General features: G+C 41.2%; 10 non-coding genes across 10 annotated transcripts; all 10 read right to left on the reverse strand.

Moving 5' to 3' along the window:
- Positions 1-4,263: 4,263 nt before the first annotated feature.
- trnaa-ugc (transfer RNA alanine (anticodon UGC)) lies at positions 4,264-4,336 on the reverse strand. The gene has a single exon. It is a non-coding gene; the product is annotated as a tRNA-Ala (tRNA).
- A 266-nt stretch (positions 4,337-4,602) lies between these two features.
- Positions 4,603-4,675, reverse strand: trnam-cau (transfer RNA methionine (anticodon CAU)). Its single transcript has one exon. It is a non-coding gene; the product is annotated as a tRNA-Met (tRNA).
- Positions 4,676-5,149: 474 nt separating this feature from the next.
- Positions 5,150-5,222, reverse strand: trnav-uac (transfer RNA valine (anticodon UAC)). The gene has a single exon. It is a non-coding gene; the product is annotated as a tRNA-Val (tRNA).
- A 669-nt stretch (positions 5,223-5,891) lies between these two features.
- trnav-aac (transfer RNA valine (anticodon AAC)) lies at positions 5,892-5,964 on the reverse strand. The gene has a single exon. It is a non-coding gene; the product is annotated as a tRNA-Val (tRNA).
- An 835-nt stretch (positions 5,965-6,799) lies between these two features.
- Positions 6,800-6,872, reverse strand: trnav-uac (transfer RNA valine (anticodon UAC)). Its single transcript has one exon. It is a non-coding gene; the product is annotated as a tRNA-Val (tRNA).
- Positions 6,873-7,332: 460 nt separating this feature from the next.
- On the reverse strand, positions 7,333-7,405 carry trnav-aac (transfer RNA valine (anticodon AAC)). The gene has a single exon. It is a non-coding gene; the product is annotated as a tRNA-Val (tRNA).
- A 1,204-nt stretch (positions 7,406-8,609) lies between these two features.
- trnav-cac (transfer RNA valine (anticodon CAC)) lies at positions 8,610-8,682 on the reverse strand. The gene has a single exon. It is a non-coding gene; the product is annotated as a tRNA-Val (tRNA).
- A 3,239-nt stretch (positions 8,683-11,921) lies between these two features.
- trnav-cac (transfer RNA valine (anticodon CAC)) lies at positions 11,922-11,994 on the reverse strand. The gene has a single exon. It is a non-coding gene; the product is annotated as a tRNA-Val (tRNA).
- A 122-nt stretch (positions 11,995-12,116) lies between these two features.
- On the reverse strand, positions 12,117-12,189 carry trnav-aac (transfer RNA valine (anticodon AAC)). Its single transcript has one exon. It is a non-coding gene; the product is annotated as a tRNA-Val (tRNA).
- Positions 12,190-13,582: 1,393 nt separating this feature from the next.
- trnav-cac (transfer RNA valine (anticodon CAC)) lies at positions 13,583-13,655 on the reverse strand. Its single transcript has one exon. It is a non-coding gene; the product is annotated as a tRNA-Val (tRNA).
- Positions 13,656-14,077: the final 422 nt, after the last annotated feature.

Raw genomic sequence — 14,077 nt, forward strand, 5'->3', positions numbered from 1 at the left:
GCGAACATTGAAGTGTCACATCCTGGAGCCACAGAGTTGTTGAAAAGAGGGGCTATTAGCGTTGCACGTTCCTTCATTCCAGGTAACCGCTGCGCCGTAGATAAAACTATGGAGGAGACCTTCATGCGACATGCTAAATCTCATGGGGGTGCTGGTGGAAATGCTTTTGGTGTGTCAGGAATTCTGACAAATTATGATGCCTACCAACGTTGGGTACGAACAACCCATGCTAGATCTCAGTATGTTAATGCAACCCTCAGTATGGCTGACATGCTGTCTGGAACAGCTGCAGAAACCAAGCATAATGAGCTTCGTCCAGCTGAGATGTTGAAGAGTGAAAAGTTGGTGAGAAAAACAATTGAGGCAGTGGAGAGCTTCCTTAACCCTTTTGAGTTGGGAAGCACTGACAACTTGTTTATTCTTTCTTCTGATGCTGCAGTATCTGCTGAGGTCCAAAGAGATGTTTTGAGAGCTGAACAAGCAGGCAAGGTTGCCAAGGATATTTTTATTGCGACACGCCTGGAAAAAGGTTGTGACTTCTTTGAGCCTATCAAGCGCCTTGGCCTCAAAACCTTCACGGACATGAACAAAAAGAGCAAAGTTACAACAACAACAACACACAAAGTAATACAGTATCAGCAGCAAGGGAACATTGCTTTCCAGTTGTTCATGAAGTCCCAACAGCAAGGTCTACAATTGGACATGAGGGAACTACTCACGTACCCCTTGACTCCTGTGCCGTACAGTATAGGCACTGCTGATGGTTTCTTGTCCAAAACAGATAAGTCAAAGTCATTTGCTTACCTGGTAAAAGACATCAATGATGCTGCCCTACCATCCACAGATCAAACTCTTGTAATTATTGATGGAAATGCCTACTTTTACTTCTTGAAGGAGGTACCAGGCAGCTTCAAACAGATATGCAGTAAGGTGTTTGACATGATGCCAAAGACAGGCAATGTTGTGTTCAGCACAGATAGTTACTTCCCCAATTCTGTGAAAACAATGGAAAGACAGAGGAGGGGTTGTGGTCAAAAGCTTATCATAAAAGGTGAAAATACCAAAAGGCCAGCAGATTGGAAACAGTTCCTCGCCAATGATGAAAACAAGCAACAATTTATTGCACTACTCATCCGCCTTTGGAGTGAAGACTCATATGCCAGGAAGCTACATGGGAGACAAGTGATCATAACCTGTGAAGGAACAGCATATCTGCTAACGTCTGAAGATGGCAGCTCAACATGCAGAACAGAAGTCCTGAGCCTTAAGTCTACCCAAGAAGAGACAGATTCTAGAGTCATTCTCTACTGTGACTTTGCCAGAGACAACAACTACAGCAATGTTGTCGTTAAGAGTCCTGATACTGACATATTTTTCATCTTGTTACACTATGCTCTGGCAATGTCAGACTTAAATATTATGTTTCACACTGGCACAGGAAACAAGAAAAGGCTCATTGATGTGAGTGAAATGTCTCGTAGTTACTCTCAGCAACATTTGACAGAACTAATGGCACTTCACGCCTTCAGTGGTTGTGATACCACTAGTGCATTCAAGGGGTTAGGCAAAGTCAGGCCATTGAAAACCCTCTCTGGGATGCCAAAGTTTGGAGAAACTCTTGCCAGGCTGGGAGACACATGGGATGTACCGAGGGATCTCTTTGATCTCCTCAATGAGTTCACCTGTGCTCTGTTTAGTAGACCACGAGTACGAAGTGTTGATGAGTTGCGTTTCTTGCGAATGAGTGAGCTGTGCTCCAAAGATGACAAGCATCTAGCCCACTCAAGAAATGTGGATCTGGCTACACTCCCCCCATGTGGGAGGAGTTTAGAGCAACACATCAGGAGGGTTAACTACCAGGTTGGAATATGGAAGGTGGCCCATATTGCCAACCCTGACATCCCTGATGCTTGCAATGGACACGGTTGGACACTGGTTGACCAAAAGATTGAGCCTCTGTGGTATGAGGGATGTGTTCTCCCACAGCAATTGGCAGATATCATTGAATCTGTGAGTGGCAGGGATGAGGAAGATGAATCAGATGATGATAGCGTAACAGATGAACAGTACTTATCTGATGATGACAACTCTGAGTCAGACCAGGATTGAAAAACAGTTTGAGTGTCATGTTACACCTGACATATGCATGAAATATACATGTATTTTATTGATTGGTAAAACATATTACCCTAATAGTAGGTCATTATACCTACTATTTGTTCAGTGTTTCTTTGGGAAAGGGAAGCTATGTATGCTGTAGTTCTCTTACAGCATGTGTGTGTGTGTGTGTGTGTGTGTGTGTGTGTGTGTGTGTGTGTGTGTGTGTGTGTGTGTGTGTGTGTGTGTGTGTGTGCATGATGTATATAGGTCTTGTGTGTTAATGTGTGTTCTTGTGCATTTGTGTGTGTGTGCGCATTCAGTATATAGTTATTTTCAATGCTGTATGTAGTTCTTGTATATAATTATTGTGCGTTTGTTTGTCTGTGTGCATGCTTGCATGCTGTATATAGTTCTTTTCCATGCTGATTTTAGCTTTTGTATATAGGCCTAGTTATTTTGTGTGTCTGTGTGCATGCTGTATATAGTTATTTTCCATGCTGATTGTAGTTTTTGTATATAGTTATTTTGTGTGTCTGTGTGCATGCTGTATATAGTTCTTTTGAATTTGTGTGTGTGTGCATGCTGTATATAGTTAATTTCAATGCTATATGTAGTTCTTGTATATAGTTATTGTGCGTTTGTGTGTCTGTGTGCATGCTGTATATAGTTCTTTTCCATGCTGTATGTAGTTATTGTATATAGTTATTGTGTGTGTCTGTGTGCATGCTGTATACAGTTCTTGTGAATTTGTGTGTGTGTGTGCATGCTGTATATAGTTATTTTCCATGCTGTATGTAGTTCTAGTATATAGTTATTGTGCGTTTGTGTGTCTGGGTGCATGCTTGCATGCTGTATATAGTTCTTTTCCATGCTGTTTGTAGTTTTTGTATATAGTTAGTGTGTGTCTGTGTGCATGGGAAATCCGGAAATTACAAAGGTAAACAACAGCACTACACACGTAGATGGTGCACGTGTCAGCAACGTCTTTGTTATTAAACATTGTGAAGTGCTGTTCCAATCCCATCTATACCTATCTGAGCTCATGTGGTCTCACACACTCACTCACTTAGCACCTGAGATCAATTAAGTCTGTGAGTCTTTAGTCCTTAGTCCTCAGGGCTTACTTTGGGATTGGCCCTTCGTGTGTGTGTGCATGCTGTATATAGGAAATGGGCTCATTAAATCAACATAAGGCCTTAACTATATTAATTTTAGTCACTTACCAGGAAGCAGTATAGGGTGCCCTTTGACCTAAGTCATCATATGTTAAGCTTGAGTGTGTAATGGGTCACCTAAAAGCAGTTCTGATTGACTAGGCCAATTTCGACTTGTTAAAATCGCTTAAAATCGTTTTTTAGGGTTTCCCTATTCACAGGCCTAAAACAGGTAGTGCAACCCAAAATTTTCAATGCTAACATTCAGATTCATATTCTACACATCCAGACCTTTCAGAAAAGTATGGTTTTGTTGGGAGGTGGGGGGGGTGCACGGTAGGCCTATGTAGCTCGCCGCCTATAATTTTGTTGGCAGACCGAACATTTTATATTACTGTACAGGAAACTTCAATGGTTATTTGTTTTATTTTTGTCCTTTTCTAAGAGATTAAACCACAAACATCCCTGCAAGTGTACTGACCTGCTCAACAGAAAATCGCATACGAAATTTTTGCAAAAATCACCCACAGTTTCCACCCAGTTTCGAACTGGGGACTTATCGCGTGTGAGGCGAACGTGATAACCACTACACTACAAACACGTCTTCAGGTTGCAGACATTAATCTTTAGGTGCACGCTTATTAAAAAGCATATAAAGGAAATGAGCGCTGCACCCACCTAGCGTGGCAAAGAGTTAAAGTTTTCTGTCAGAATCCAACCACTGTTTCTGCTCGGTTTCAAACCGAGGACCTTTCGCGTGTTAGGCGAATGTGATGACCACTACACTACAGATACCTATTGATGAGGTGCATGTGCTTTTTAGAAGTTGGCTCCTTCCCATAATCTGCTCTGCAAGCAGTGTGACAGTCTGTGAATTCCACAAACAACAGAACAGAGGTCATTCGGCATTGCAGTCTGCCTACAGCTCCTTGGTACGATGGCCTTCACCTGTCTCAAAAGTAAGGGTTTTGTAGCGAATTACAGCATTTATATTTAACATGCCTCCACTTGTTTCCGCCCAGTTTTGAACTGAGCACCTTTCGCGTGCAAAGCGAACGTGATAACCACTACACTACGGAAAATTGATTTGGATGTCAGTCCCACCTCTTCTAGGGTACGCTTGTTCAAAAGCGACTGAAACTATAGACTGCCCAGTGTTTTTAACATGGCAAAAAGCTGCTAATTTTGTTGGCAGACCGAACATTTTATATTACTGTACAGGAAACCTCAATGGTCATTTGTTTTATTTTTGTCCTTTTCTAAAGAGATTAAACCACAAACATCCCTGCAAGTGTACTGACCTGCTCAACAGAAAATCGCATACGAAAGTTTTGCCAAAATCACCCACAGTTTCCGCCCAGTTTCGAACTGGGGACCTTTCGCGTATGAGGCGAACGTGATAACCACTACACTACAGAAACCTATTGATGAGGACATGTGCTTTTTAGAAGATGGCTCCTTCCCATAATCTGCTCTGCAAGCAGTGTGACAGTCTGTGAATTCCACAAACAACAGAACAGAGGTCATTCGGCATGGCAGTCTGCCTACAACTCCTTGGTACGATGGCCTTCACATGTCTCAAGAGTAAGGGTTTTGTAGCGAATTGCAGCATTTATATTTAAAATGCATCCACTTGTTTCCGCCCAGTTTAGAACTGAGGACCTTTCGCGTGTAAAGCAAACGTGATAACCACTACACTACGGAAACTTGATTTGAAGGCAGTCCCACCTCTTCTATAATCTGCTCTGCAAGCAGTGTGACAGTCTGTAAATTCCACAAACAACAGAACAGAGGTCATTCTGCATGGCAGTCTGCCTACAGCTCCTTGGTACGATGGCCTTCACCTGTCTCAAAAGTAAGGGTTTTGTAGCATTTATATTTAAAATGCATCCACTTGTTTCCGCCCAGTTTTGAACTGAGGACCTTTTGCGTGTAAAGCAAACGTGATAACCACTACACTACGGAAACTTGATTTGGACAGCACCCACCTAGTGTGATTCGGCATGGCAGTCTGCCTACAGCTCCTTGACACGATGGCCTTCACCTGTCTTAAAAGTAAGGGTTTTGTAGCGAATTGCAGCATTTATATTAAACATGCCTCCACTTGTTTCCACCCAATTTTGAACTGAGGACCTTTCGCGTGTAAAGCAAACGTGACAACCACTACACTACGGAAACTTGGTTTGGATCTCATTCCCACCTCTTCTAGCGTACGCTTGTTCAAAAGCGACTGAAACTATAGACTGCCCAGTGTTTTTAACATGGCAAAAAGCTGCTAATTTCGTTGGCAGACCGAACATTTTATATTACTGTACAGGAAACCTCAATGGTCATTTGTTTTATTTTGTCCTTTTCTAAAGAGATTAAACAACAAACATCCCTGCAAGTGCACTGACCTGCTCAACAGAAAATCGCATACGAAATTTTTGCAAAAATCACCCACAGTTTCCGCCCAGTTTCGAACTGGGGACTTTTCGCGTGTGAGGCGAACGTGATAACCACTACATAACAAACACGTCTTCAGGTTGCAGACATAAATCTTTAGGTGCACGCTTATTAAAAAGCATATAAAGGAAATAAGCGCTGCACCCACCTAGCGTGCCAAAGAGTTTACATTTTCTGTCAGAATCCAACCACTGTTTCTGCTCGGTTTCGAACCGAGGACCTTTCGCGTGTTAGGCGAACGTGATGACCACTACACTACAGAAACCTATTGTGAGAGGAATGTGCTTTTTAGAAGATGGCTCCTTCCCATAATCTGCCCTGCAAGCAGTGTGACAGTCTGTAAATTCCACAAACAACAGAACAGAGGTCATTCGGCACCCACCTAGTGGGTGCTTCTCATTTCTTATTTGTGCATCCTCGTTTCCTTTCCTCGCTTCCTTTCCTAGCGTCTCAGCTCCACCCCCTGTAGGTTTTGAGGGAAGGACGCAAGGAAAGAAAATGAGGACGGAGGAATCGAATGAAAGCTTTTTTTATTCATTGGAATACTTGATCACTCGCGCGTCACTTCATAGCGTCATCAGCAGCGCTCAAAGGATCTGCCCTTATGTTGTTGAAGTTTGTTTATTTAAGAAATTCATAATAAATGATAATAAAGCAAGATACCCTGTTGAAATATGTGTAATGTGTGGTTTATATAAACTGCAAAGGTAAAGTATACATTAAAACAGATTGTGATCGATGTGAAGGGGGAGGAGAATGTATACGCGCGTCACGTTTAGTCGATAAATCTCTTCCGCATAGGATACACCTGTGTATCCTCGCTCATGACTCCTCTGGAAGCCTCCTCACTCCTCGATCCTCGCCTCCTCGCGGTGCAATTAGAGAATTGAGATGTCCTTCAAGATGGCTGCGCTCGATCGGTTTCCGGGACATAGGATGGAGGACAGAGGAACGAGGAGACGAGGAGGGATATTGCGAAGCACCCAGTGTCATTCGGCATGGCAGTCTGCCTACAGCTCCTTGATACGATGGCCTTCACCTGTCTTAAAAGTAAGGGTTTTGTAGCGAATTGCAGCATTTATATTTAACATGCCTCCACTTGTTTCCACCCAATTTTGAACTGAGGACCTTTCGCGTGTAAAGCGAACGTGATAACCACTACACTACGGAAACTTGGTCTGGATCTCATTCCCACCTCTTCTAGCGTACGCTTGTTCAAAAGCGACTGAAACTATAGACTGCCCAGTGTTTTTAACATGGCAAAAAGCTGCTAATTTTGTTGGCAGACCGAACATTTTATATTACTGTACAGGAAACCTCAATGGTCATTTGTTTTATTTTTGTCCTTTTCTAAAGAGATTAAACAACAAACATCCCTGCAAGTGTACTGACCTGCTCAACAGAAAATCGCATACGAAATTTATGCAAAAATCACCCACAGTTTCCGCCCAGTTTCAAACTGGGGACTTTTCGCGTGGGAGGCGAACGTGATAACCACTACACTACAAACACGTCTTCAGGTTGCAGACCTAAATCTTTAGGCGCACGCTTATTAAAAAGCATATAAAGGAAATGAGCGCTGCACCCACCTAGTGTGGCAAAGAGTTTAAATTTTCTGTCAGAATCCAACCACTGTTTCTGCTCGGTTTCGAACCGAGGACCTTTCGCGTGTTAGGCGAATGTGATGACCACTAAACTACAGAAACCTATTTGTGCTTTTTAGAAGATGGCTCGTTCCCATAATCTGCCCTGCAAGCAGTGTGACAGTCTGTAAATTCCACAAACAACAGAACAGAGGTCATTCGGCACCCACCTAGTGTCATTCGGCATGGCAGTCTGCCTACAGCTCCTTGTTACGATGGCCTTCACCTGTCTTAAAAGTAAGGGTTTTGAAGTGAATTGCAGCATTTATATTTAACATGCCTCCACTTGTTTCCACCCAATTTTGAACTGAGGACCTTTCGCTTGCAGTTTGCAGACATAAATCTTTAGGTGCACGCTTATTAAAAAGCATATAATGGAAATGAGCGCTGCACCCACCTAGTGTGGCAAACAGTTTAAATTTTCTGTCAGAATCCAACCACTGTTTCTACTCGGTTTCGAACCGAGGACCTTTCGCGTGTTAGGCGAACGTGATGACCACTACACTACAAAACCTCTTGATGCAGGGCATTTGCTTTTTAGAAGATGGCTCCTTCCCATAATCTGCTCTGCAAGCAGTGTGACAGTCTGTGAATTCCACAAACAACAGAACAGAGGTCATTCGGCATGGCAGTCTGCCTACAGCTCCTTGGTACGATGGCCTTCACCTGTCTCAAAAGTAAGGGTTTTGTAGCATTTATATTTAAAATGCATCCACTTGTTTAAGCCCAGTTTTGAACTGAGGACCTTTTGCGTGTAAAGCAAACGTGATAACCACTACACTACGGAAACTTGATTTGGACGGCACCCACCTAGTGTCATTCGGCATGGCAGTCTGCCTACAGCTCCTTGGTACGATGGCCTTCACCTGTCTTAAAAGTAAGGGTTTTGTAGCGAATTGCAGCATTTATATTTAACATGCCTCCACTTGTTTCCACCCAATTTTGAACTGAGGACCTTTCGCGTGTAAAGCGAACGTGATAACCACTACACTACAGAAAAATTGGTTTGGATCTCATTCCCACCTCTTCTAGCGTACGCTTGTTCAAAAGCGACTGAAACTATAGACTGCCCAGTGTTTTTAACATGGCAAAAAGCTGCTAATTTTGTTGGCAGAACGAACATTTTATATTACTGTACAGGAAACCTCAATGGTCATTTGTTATATTTTTGTCCTTTTCTAAAGAGATTAAACAACAAACATCCCTGCAAGTATACTGATCTGCTCAACAGAAAATCGCATACGAAATTTTTGCGAAAACCACACACAGTTTCCGCCCAGTTTCGAACTGGGGACCTTTCGCGTGTGAGGCGAACGTGATAACCACTACACTACGGAAACACATCTTCAGGTTGCAGACATAAATCTTTAGCTGCACGCTTATTAAAAAGCATATAAAGGAAAGGAGCGCTGCTACCACCTAGCGTGGCAAAAAGTTTAAATTTTCTGTCAGAATCCAACCACTGTTTCTGCTCGGTTTCGAACAGAGGACCTTTTGCGTGTTAGGCGAACGTGATGAACACTACACTACAGAAACCTATTGATGAGGTACATGTGCTTTTTAGAAGATGGCTCCTTCCCATAATCTACTCTGCAAGCAGTGTGACAGTCTGTGAATTCCACAAACAACAGAACAGAGGTCATTCGGCATGGCAGTCTGCCTACAGCTCCTGGGTACGATGGCCTTCACCTGTCTTAAATGTAAGGGTTTTGTATCGAATTGCAGGATTTATATTTAACATGCCTCCACTTGTTTCCGCCCAGTTTTGAACTGAAGACCTTTGCGTGTAAAGCGAACGTGATATCATGGCATGTGCTTTTTAGAAGATGGCTCCTTCCCATAATCTACTCTGCAAGCAGTGTGACAGTCTGTGAATTCCACAAACAACAGAACAGAGGTCATTCGGCATGGCAGTCTGCCTACAGCTCCTTGGTACGATGGCCTTCACCTGTCTCAAAAGCAAGGGTTTTGTAGCGAATTGGAGCATTACATTTAAAATGCCTCCACTTGTTTCCGCCCAGTTTTGAACTGAGGACCTTTCGCGTGTAAAGCAAACGTGATAACCACTACACTTCCGAAACTTGATTTGGACGTCAGTCCCACCGCTTCTAGGGTACGCTTGTTCAAAAGCGACTGAAACTATAGACTGCCTAGTGTTTTTAACATGGCAAAAAGCTGCTAATTTTATTATTAGAATTTATTAGGATTAACCCCTTGAGATGTATCATCTCGTTTTCGAGGGGGTCCTTACAATGAAACACAATTACAAAAATAACAAAAACAAAATTACAATTAATACATCAAACAACAGGACACCACCAATATAAAATACACACACATAAATATATATATATATACATACATACACATACATGTATACATATACACATACACATATATATACAAATACACATACACACATACATACACAACAATACACAAAACTACAACACCAGTTTCAATGATAGCATGTGCAATCTACTTTCAAATAAAATAATAAAGATTGTTTAAACAACCGAAATGAAGTAATGGATCTAATATGTATGGGTAAATTATTCCAATCTAATAGGGCTTTAAACATAAATGCTCTCTTACCAATTGTTTTTTTAACACGAGGAACAAAAAAGTAAGTCTGGACAGAATGCCTAACATGATAGTTTGAGGAAAAGAGTACAAAATATTGTTGTAGATAACTAGGATAATCAAAATAAATACATTTAAATATAAATTGGAGCCAGTGCGTCTGCCTTCTCAGATTCAAAGGTGGCCACTGAAGTGCATCATACATTGTACAGTGGTGAGTGGAAAAAGAACATCCTAGAACAAATCTACAAATTCTATTATATGCCGAATTAAGTAAGACAAGATCAGATTTTAATGCCGTCTGATAAACCACATCACATTTCGAGTTTTTGTCTTGCTTGAATTTCTCAAATGCCTATAAACTTCCCAATCAACATTACTTCTTGTCTGACGAAATTTTGTCCATGCTTTGTCCCTTTGCCTAAAGAGACTAATAAGTTCTGAATTAATCCAAGGAAGATGACTGCCCTTAACCCTAACAATTTTCCAAGGTGCATGCTTGTCTACAACTTTTATAAACTCAGTATAAAAAAAATCCCAAGCATCTTGAACATTTGGAATCAAATCATATCTATTCCAATTAATAGAAATCAGATCATTAACAAATAAATCTAAATTCAATTTTTTATATTGTCTGATTTTAATTAATTTTGGAGGCAATTTAGGTACTTTAATTTTCCACACACAAAATACAATCGAATGATCACTAAAACAATCAGGCATCACACCTGACCTTAAAAATCTATTTGGGTGTGAAACAAGTATCCAATCAAGAAGAGATTGTGTGCGAGAAGTAATTCTAGTAGGCTCAGTAATTAATTGGGTAAGATTTAAATTATTAAATATATTTTTCTCTTTATTACATGATGTATCCAACCAATTCTTATTAAAATCGCCTAATAAAATTAACTCATTTTTACCAAAAACTGAATTAATAGTGGATATCAGGCAGTTAAAGGACTCCACTGGTGAGGAGGGTGGTCTGTATATGCTACCGATAATTATACATTTGTTTAAATGGAAAACCACCTTAACAAAAATAGATTCAAAATATAAAGGATCAACCGAGGGTATAATTAATTCAGAAACAAGACCTATAGAAACATATATAGCCACACCTCCACCCCTGGAGCACCTATCCAATCTATAAACAACATAATTGGCTAAGTTAATTTCGATATCTGAAACATTGCTATTGAGCCATGTTTCCGAAAGAGTGATAATATCAGGCTTATTTAAATCAACCCATGCACGAAGTAAATCAATTTTACACACCAGACTTCTAATATTCAAGTGAATGATTTTTAATCCCTTAACCTGATCCATCTTAAAAAAAAAAGTCACTGGTCAAATATAAGGACACAAATAACTGAACCAGAAAATTCATTACAAGGGTGCAAAAACTATCAAATAAACTGATCACAACAAAACAAACAGACAGGACATTTACAAACAAAACACATAAAAGGTGTTTTGCGCTCCTTCCCATAATCTGCTCTGCAAGCAGTGTGACAGTCTGTGAATTCCACAAACAACAGAACAGAGGTCATTCGGCATTGCAGTCTGCCTACAGCTCCTTGGTACGATGGCCTTCACCTGTCTCAAAAGTAAGGGTTTTGTAGCGAATTGCAGCATTTATATTTAACATGCCTCCACTTGTTTCCACCCAGTTTTGAACTGAGGACCTTTCGCGTGTAAAGCGAACGTGATAACCACTACACTACGGAAAATTGATTTGGATGTCAGTCCCACCTCTTCTAGGGTACGCTTGTTCAAAAGCGACTGAAACTATAGACTGCCCAGTGTTTTTAACATGGCAAAAAGCTGCTAATTTTGTTGGCAGACCGAACATTTTATATTACTGTACAGGAAACCTCAATGGTCATTTGTTTTATTTTTGTCCTTTTCTAAAGAGATTAAACCACAAACATCCCTGCAAGTGTACTGACCTGCTCAACAGAAAATCGCATACGAAAGTTTTGCAAAAATCACCCACAGTTTCCGCCCAGTTTCGAACTGGGGCCCTTTCGCGTGTGAGGCGAACGTGATAACCACTACACTACGGAAACAAGTCTTCAGGTTGCAGACATAAACTTTAGGTCCACGCTTATTAAAAAGCATATAAAGGAAATGAGCGCTGCACCCACCTAGCGTGCCAAAGAGTTTACATTTTCTGTCAGAATCCAACCACTGTTTCTGCTCGGTTTCGAACCGAGGACCTTTCGCGTGTTAGGCGAATGTGATGACCACTACACTACAGAAACCTATTATTGAGACGGATGTGCTTTTTAGAAGATGGCTCCTTCCCATAATCTGCCCTGCAGGCAGTGTGACAGTCTGTAAATTCCACAAACAACAGAACAGAGGTCATTCGGCACCCACCTAGTGTCATTCGGCATGGCAGTCTGCCTACAGCTCCTTGGTACGATGGCCTTCACCTGTCTCAAAAGTAAGGGTTTTTTAGCGAATTGCAGCATTTATATTTAAAATGCATCCACTTGTTTCCGCCCAGTTTTGAACTGAGGACCTTTCGCGTGTAAAGCAAACGTGATAACCACTACACTTCCGAAACTTGATTTGGACGTCAGTCCCACCGCTTCTAGGGTGCGCTTGTTCAAAAGCGACTGAAACTATAGACTGCCCAGTGTTTTTAACATGGCAAAAAGCTGCTAATTTTGTTGGTAGACCGAACATTTTATATTACTGTACAGGAAACCTCAATGGTCATTTGTTTTATTTTTGTCCTTTTCTAAGAGATTAAACCACAAACATCCCTGCAAGTGTACTGACCTGCTCAACAGAAAATCGCATACGAAATTTTTGCAAAAATCACCCACAGTTTCCGCCCAGTTATGAACTGGGGACTTTTCGCGTGTGAGGCGAACGTGATAACCACTACACTACAAACACGTCTTCAGGTTGCAGACATAAATCTTTAGGTGCACGCTTATTAAAAAGCATATAAAGGAAATGAGCGCTGCACCCATCTAGCGTGCCAAAGAGTTTACATTTTCTGTCAGAATCCAACCACTGTTTCTGCTCGGTTTCGAACCGATACCCTTTCGCGTGTTAGGCGAATGTGATGACCACTACACTACAGAAACCTATTATTGAGACAGATGTGCTTTTTAGAAGATGGCTCCTTCCCATAATCTGCCCTGCAGGCAGTGTGACAGTCTGTAAATTCCACAAACAACAGAACAGAGGTCATTCGGCATGGCAGTCTGCCTACAGCTCCTGGGTACGATGGCCTTCACCTGTCTCAAAAGTAAGGGTTTTGTAGCGAATTGCAGCATTTATATTTAACATGCCTCCACTTGTTTCCGCCCAGTTTTGAACTGAGCACCTTTCGCGTGTAAAGCGAACGTGATAACCACTACACTACGGAAAATTGATTTGGATGTCAGTCCCACCTCTTCTAGGGTACGCTTTTTCAAAAGCGACTGAAACTATAGACTGCCCAGTGTTTTTAACATGGCAAAAAGCTGCTAATTTTGTTGGCAGACCGAACATTTTATATTACTGTACAGGAAACCTCAATGGTCATTTATTTTATTTTTGTCCTTTTCTAAAGAGATTAAACCACAAACATCCCTGCAAGTGTACTGACCTGCTCAACAGAAAATCGCATACGAAAGTTTTGCAAAAATAACCCATAGTTTCCGCCCAGTTTCGAACTGGGGACCTTTCGCGTGTGAGGCGAACGTGATAACCACTACACTACAGAAACCTATTGATGAGGACATGTGCTTTTTAGAAGAATCAGAATCAGAATTAGAATCAGAAAGAGCTTTATTGCCAAGTGTGCTTGCACACACAAGGAATTTGTTTTGGTACTGAGGCTTCCAGTGGACATATACAAATACAACATGAAACATAATACTACAAATTATAAGAATAAAAAATAAAAATATAAATATATGAGAGTAAAACTATCACAGTTGGGTTTAGTCAGAATAGACATTTTCAGATTTACAGATTATGAACCTATTTACAGTGTTTTGAATATTATAAATAATAAATCTACATATAAGTATCACCTGAGTTGTGGGATATTGCACTAAACAGTGGGAGTATTGCACTTACAGGCATATGCCTTGGGAGGAGTGTTAACTGTTCAGGAGGGAAATGGCCTGTGGGAAGAAACTGTTC

Source organism: Siphateles boraxobius, unplaced genomic scaffold (assembly GCF_051911475.1).
Source record: "Siphateles boraxobius isolate OS27281-9 unplaced genomic scaffold, OSU_SipBor_1 51, whole genome shotgun sequence".
Lineage (NCBI taxonomy): Eukaryota > Metazoa > Chordata > Actinopteri > Cypriniformes > Leuciscidae > Siphateles > Siphateles boraxobius.